At 40.6% G+C, this 6,371-nt stretch overlaps 1 non-coding gene across 1 annotated transcript; it reads right to left on the reverse strand.

Annotated features, from left to right (window-relative positions):
• Window positions 1–3,358: 3,358 nt before the first annotated feature.
• On the reverse strand, window positions 3,359–3,465 carry LOC122647322. The gene has a single exon (XR_006330849.1). It is a non-coding gene; the product is annotated as a small nucleolar RNA R71 (small nucleolar RNA).
• Between the last annotated feature and the right edge of the window lie 2,906 nt (window positions 3,466–6,371).

The following is a 6,371-nucleotide window of genomic DNA, read 5'->3' on the forward strand; positions in this document are numbered from 1 at the left end:
AGGAGGAGTCCTGGGAGCTTGAGAGTGAGCTGAGGCCAAAACATCCAGAACTATTTGGACTATCAGGTACGTCAAATTTTGAGGGCAAAACGTTTGATAAGGAGGGGAGATTGTTACACCTGTAACCAAGTCATAACTAACTTGGCCTTTGTGTAGGGGCAGAACTCTATTATGTTGGTGGCCTTTGGAACATTACTGTGAAGCCGACTTTTAAGATCTTCGACATGTCGAGTGGCGAGCCAATCAATGAGAGTTTTCTCGATAGGGATCGAGGAAGGTTCGTTGATGACTCCGTGTACGTCAACCTTCCCCCGGGACCACCCCTCCCGAATGAGGGATGAAGGTACGTAGCATTCTCCTTATTGAGTCCCAATTATACCCCTTGGGTAAATGGGGTGCCGACGCATAGGTGTGACCCTTAATATCCCCTCAGTGATCAGGACCCATCCTAGAAGCCTAGGTATATTGGGGGCCTGAACTGCCAAGTCTGGGACTGGCGGATCATGCAGCAGGGAACTTGCGGATTATGCATGAGCCGCCAGCCCATGATCCGCCAGGTTGCGAGATTGTCTCAGTGAGGCTGTTGGCTACTTGGTTCACCATTGCCCTAACCCAAGGCTTAGTGATGATGAAATCTTAGGGCATAAAGCATACATTTTACCACATTGGACAGAGTTACTCGGTGCTTTCTTGTGCTTTTTAGGGTTTAGGTGAATTATTGTGAAAATGGAGGAGATGATGCTAAGGAAATGTTTTTAAGCTTTTTTGAGGTGTTAATAGTATGGATGCATAGCCCATCGAGTCAGCTTCGCAACGGTTCAAATAACACTTGATTCCGAGTTGAAACGAAGAAGTTATGGCCGTTTCCGTAACGACGCGCGAAAATGGTGTAGGGGTTTATTTATAATTATTGACAGTTGGATGGGGACAAAGTGAAGCGAAAGTTCAGATTCCAGGGGCCTTAACACAATTATCAGAAGTTACTTTACTGTACCCGAAAGATTCCATTTGGAAGGCTCTGGACAGTCCAACTTCAACTTGAGATATCTTGGGCCCCCCAACTTCCAATTGGACGAAATTTGGGTCTATTTTGGGTGATTTTTCGCAAGGAACACAATGATGATGCCTATATAAGCACCCCATGCTCCACGTTTTCTAAAGGACAGAATGGATATTTTATTTATTCTTGAAGGAATCCTAGTCATCACCCTTACTCTCTCTCTCCTCCAACTTCTCAAGGGCACTTCTGAAATTCTACTTGGGATAGATTTATATTTTCTCATCTATGGAAGGTTGAAAAATCAAAGATGCTTTGATTTTATTGCTTGGAGAAGATATCTACAAAGAAAATGAAGCACTTGTTAGAATTGGAAGTTTATTTTTCTAGAAATAGAAGGTCTATGTAAACAATCTTCTCTTCTTCTTTTTTCTTTTTTCTTTTTTTTTTTTTTTCTTTTTTCTTAGTATTCAAGGCATTGTAAAAAAGGAAAGAGAAGGGAATATTCTCTTTTCTTAGGGAATATTTCTCCTACACTTCCATCTTCTCTCTTCTCCTCTCTTCCACCTATAAATACCCCCTACCTCTCTTGTAAAAATTGCTCATTCACTTAGTGAAATTTCTTCTCTTCTTCTCCTTCTAATTTATGATTTTTGGCTTTTCTAAGTTCTAGTTTGCTTTTATGATTTTTAGTTAATGGTTATAATAGGTTTAGTTTATGCTTTAATTTCAATTTAAATCTTCAATTGGGTTGTAATTTCTTAATTCTAGTTTAGGTTTTAAGCCTTCTAGTCTAAGTTCTTAAGTTGATGACAAGACTTGAAGATTTAGAAGAGGAGGCCATGGTAAGTTTATGCAAGTATTCAAGCTTTTTAATTACATTCATGCAAGCACATCCAGGTTTTACTATCTAAACTCTCAATCTCATTCTCCATCTCCTCTATCTCTCTCTATCTTCTTCTTCTTCCCCCTCATTTTTTTTATTTTAATTTTATATGGTTGTAGTTTATGGATGCATTTTTATTCTCTTATTTCTTTTTATATGGTTAGTATGTGTGGCTGTATTTTTATTCCTTTCAATTCGCTTTAGTTTGATAGGTTAGATGCTCATGTGTTAGGATGCCGATTTAATCCCTTAATTTTGTTAGATGCTTATGAGTTAGGATGCATTGATTTTTGTTAGTTTAATTAGTTTAATTTAATACTTTAATTTGGTTCACTTTGCATTACTTTTAAGTTAGTTAAATAGAGTGGCGTATATCTCCTCGTATTTGACCCGTAGCTACGATTGACCCGTATGCTTGCGATTTTATTTTAACTCAAACAAATTTTTGGCGCCGTTGCCGGGGAGATTATTGTCGATTTTATTTATCTGATTTTTAAGTAGTTCGAAGTGTTTTAGTTTATTATTTTCTCTTCTTTTTTTTGAAAAAAAAAATCAATTTTTGAAAACCTCTTCTTGTTTCTCTTCTGTTTCAAATAGTGTGCGCCCAATCTAAAGTCCTTCATATGCTTCAACCCTCCATCTTTTGGTGTCCCTCATAGGATTAAGTTACCTATGACGCTACATCTTAACTTGGTTGGGTGGATTGACATGTGACTTATCTTTGGAGGTGACCACTCTTGATAACAGAAAAGCGACATAGTGAGAGTGTTGGAAACATAAACGTATAGTAGACCTCCATTCTACATCAGAATCCATATTGGAGTCACACGTAGGTGGCTATAGAAGACTATACGGGTTCCCTTGCTGTCAACCTATATGGCATCCTTACAGCTTTTGAACCATTGTTTCACTTTTTGAGGGATAGAGATGCACTATCTACCTTGGGCTCCCTCTTGTTTCTAGTTTTTTTTTTTTTTAAGTGTTTTTTTTTTCTTTAATTTTTCTAAAGGAGACCTTATATCTATTTAGGTGGCTAAGGTGTGGACTCGTGATTCAAGTAATCGTCTTATTAGAAGACCACCTTCTCTATCTCCTTGACCATGGGTGACCAACAACCCAAGACTCTTAAGGATAGGTTTTACCCCACCAGGGCTGCACAGCCCTCATGCATTAGTCTGCCTGTTGTTACAGGGAATAACTATGAACTCAAGACCAACTTCATCAGCATGCTATCCCATTTCCATGGGATGGCTAATGAGGATGCATATCTCTTCCTTAGGGAATTTGAAGAGGTCTGTGTTCTAATTAAGGTCCAGAATTTGACTGATGATGCAGTTAGGCTTAGGTTTATACCCTTTGCCCTGAAAGACCAGGCCAAGAAGTGGCTCTATTGACTGTCAACAAACTCCATTAATACATGGGATGAGTTCACCATTGTCTTTTTGAGAAAATTGTTCCCTCTTCACAAGACCAATAAGCTTAAAAGTGACATCCTCTAGTTCAGGCAGAAACCACATGAGTCCTTTTCTAAATTCATGGAAAGATTCAAGGACCTCCTCTTAGAATGCCCTCACCATGGTTTTGACTTGTGGCAGCTATGCCAAATTATTTATGAGGGTATTGATTATCAGACCAAGCAACTTATAGAGTCTATGTGTCCAGCAGGCTTTACTTCTTTTTCTGAGGAGAATGATGCATGGACAGTCTTAACCAACTTGGCTGATAAGACTAGGGAATGGGAATCTTCCCAAGAGGCTAAAAGGACCACTAAGGGGTATCTCATTGAGGGTATGTCAGCCAAGGAGGCCAAACTTGACAGCCTCATAAAATGGTTGGAGTCCATAGTTCTTAAAGAGTCTATACCAGTTAATCCGGTCAACCAGGTCAACCATGTGTCGGTATGCAGTTGGTGCCAAACCCCTAGACACCTTTCTGAGGAATGCCCCAACACCTTGGTGGGCAATTCCAGCACTGAGAATGTAAGTGCTCACTACCAAAATAACCCATATAGTAATACTTATAATCCAGGATGGAGAAATCACCCCAATATCTCCTGGAATCAAGGAAACCAAGCAGGCCCTTCCAACTTTAACCATCAAGGCCAGCTTGGTGCCCAAAGGCCTAACTATGCACCATAAAGCCAAGGAATGTCTCCTAACCCCTTTCCCCCTCGTCCTCATCCAAGACCTTCTATTAATTTTGCTAGGCCTCCTCTCCTTGCACCTTATCAGCAACCCCCAAGGTTTACCAATACAGGAGAGGCAACCAGACTGAATGAGATGGACAACAAGATAGCTCTTCTCATGACAAGCCACAATAACATGGAAAAACAACTCACCCAGCTTATCACATTCCTGCATGAGAGGGAAATAGGGAAGTTACCTAGCCAACCTGAGCCAAATCCTAGGCATCAGGTTCATATTCAATAAGGTACCCAAGCTCCTCCAACCAATGTTGCACAAGGCCAACAGCACTAAGGGCCCTCCAGACAGGTAAATGTTATTTATGCTTCAAGGAGTGGCCGTGAGTATCAACAGGCTAGTGCACCTCAGTCTTTACCATCTCATACTCCTGTTGACTCTCCCCCTTCTGAAGAGGCCATTGAAGTGCCTATTGTTCCAGGTTCGTCTGATGAACCTAAAGATATACCAGATGATATAGTTGAGGAAACCAAAGAGGATTCTGTTGAGGAAGTTAAAAAGACCAACCCTGAAAGAATTTATACTCCACCTGCCCCTTTTCCAAATAGGTTGGTTAGCAAGAAGTCTCCTTCTGTGGAGAAGATATTGGATGTGTTCAAACAGGTTCAGGTGAATATCCCCTTGTTGGATGCTATTGCCCAGATTTCCGCTTATGCTAAAGTCCTCAAAGACTTATGCACCTAAAAGCGGACCACCAATGTGCCCAAAAAGGCATTCTTGGCTGCTAACATTAGTTCTCTAATCTCACAGCCAGTAGCAGCCAAGCATAAGGATCCTGGAAGCCCCACCATCTCTTGCATTATAGGTCATACCACTATTGATCATGCCTTATTGGACCTTGGTGCAAATGTGAACCTCTTACCCTTTCATGTCTACCAACAACTGGGATTGGGAGAACTGAAACCGACCAAAATTACTCTTTAACTTGCAGATCGGTCGGTTAAAGTTCCTAAGGAAATGATTAAGGATGTCCTGTTGAAGGTTGGGGAATTTATTTTTCCTGTGGATTTTATTGTTTTAGATACCCAACCCACTGCCAACTTCAAGGACCAAATCCCAATCATATTGGGTAGACCATTCCTAGCTACCAGTAATGCTTCAATCAATTGCAGGAATGGTCTCATGAAATTATCTTTTGGCAATACTTCTGTTGACTTCAATGTGTTTAGGTTGGGCAAGCAGCCTGACATGGATGAAGAGGTGCATATGCTTCAAGGATTTTTTGATGATATTGATACGTTCTTTGAGATTGATTTTGATTCAGGATTTTAAGAATGTATGCAGGAATTGGAGGGTGTTGATGATACTCCCTTATCTGAGGTCTGGAGCATCCAACCACCTTTGGAGCCCCTTGGAACCCTATCCACTTCCATTCCCAAATCCTTTATTATTGAGCCCCCCACATTAGAGTTGAAGGCATTGCCCTCCAACCTCAAGTATGCCTTCTTAGGACATGATCATACTCTTCCTGTTATTATTGCTTCTGATTTGACTTCTATTCAGGAAGAAGAGTTGATTAATCTTCTAAAGGACCATAAGGAAGCCATAGGTTGGACCATGTCTGACATCAAAGGTATTAGCCCCTCCATTGTTCAACATCATATACATCTGATGGAGAGTTCCAAACCTTCTAGGGAACCCCAAAGGAGGGCTAATCCTGTGATGAAAGAGGCAATCAAGAAAGAGATACTAAAATGCTTGGATCATGGCATCATTTATCCTATTTCTGATAGCCAATGGGTGAGTCTTATGCAGGTTGTGCCTAAGAAAGGAGGAGTCATTGTAGTTGAGAATGCCAATAATGAGTTGATTCCAACCCGTATCCAAATGGGATGGAGAGTGTGCATTGACTATAGGAAATTGAATGCGGCAACTTGGAAGGACCACTTCCCCTTGCCTTTTATTAATCAGATGTTAGAGAGACTAGCTGACCATGAATATTATTGTTTTCTTGATGGTTATGCAGGCTATAACCAAATCCCTATTGCTCTAGAGGACCAACACAAAACCACTTTCACATGCCCTTATGGAACCTTTGCTTATCGGTGTATGCCTTTTGGGCTTTGCAATGCCCCTGCTACATTCCAAAGGTGCATGATGAGTATCTTTTCTGATATGGTAGAGCACTTTCTAGAAGTATTTATGGATGATTTCTCTATTCACGACTCTACTTTTTCTCATTGCTTGCATCATCTCTCTTTGGTTCTTAAAAGATGCATAGAAAAGAACTTGGTCCTGAATTAGAAGAAGTGCCACTTCATGGTGAAGCAAGGCATAGTTCTTGGTC

This window comes from Telopea speciosissima, unplaced genomic scaffold (genome assembly GCF_018873765.1).
Source record: "Telopea speciosissima isolate NSW1024214 ecotype Mountain lineage unplaced genomic scaffold, Tspe_v1 Tspe_v1.0023, whole genome shotgun sequence".
Lineage (NCBI taxonomy): Eukaryota > Viridiplantae > Streptophyta > Magnoliopsida > Proteales > Proteaceae > Telopea > Telopea speciosissima.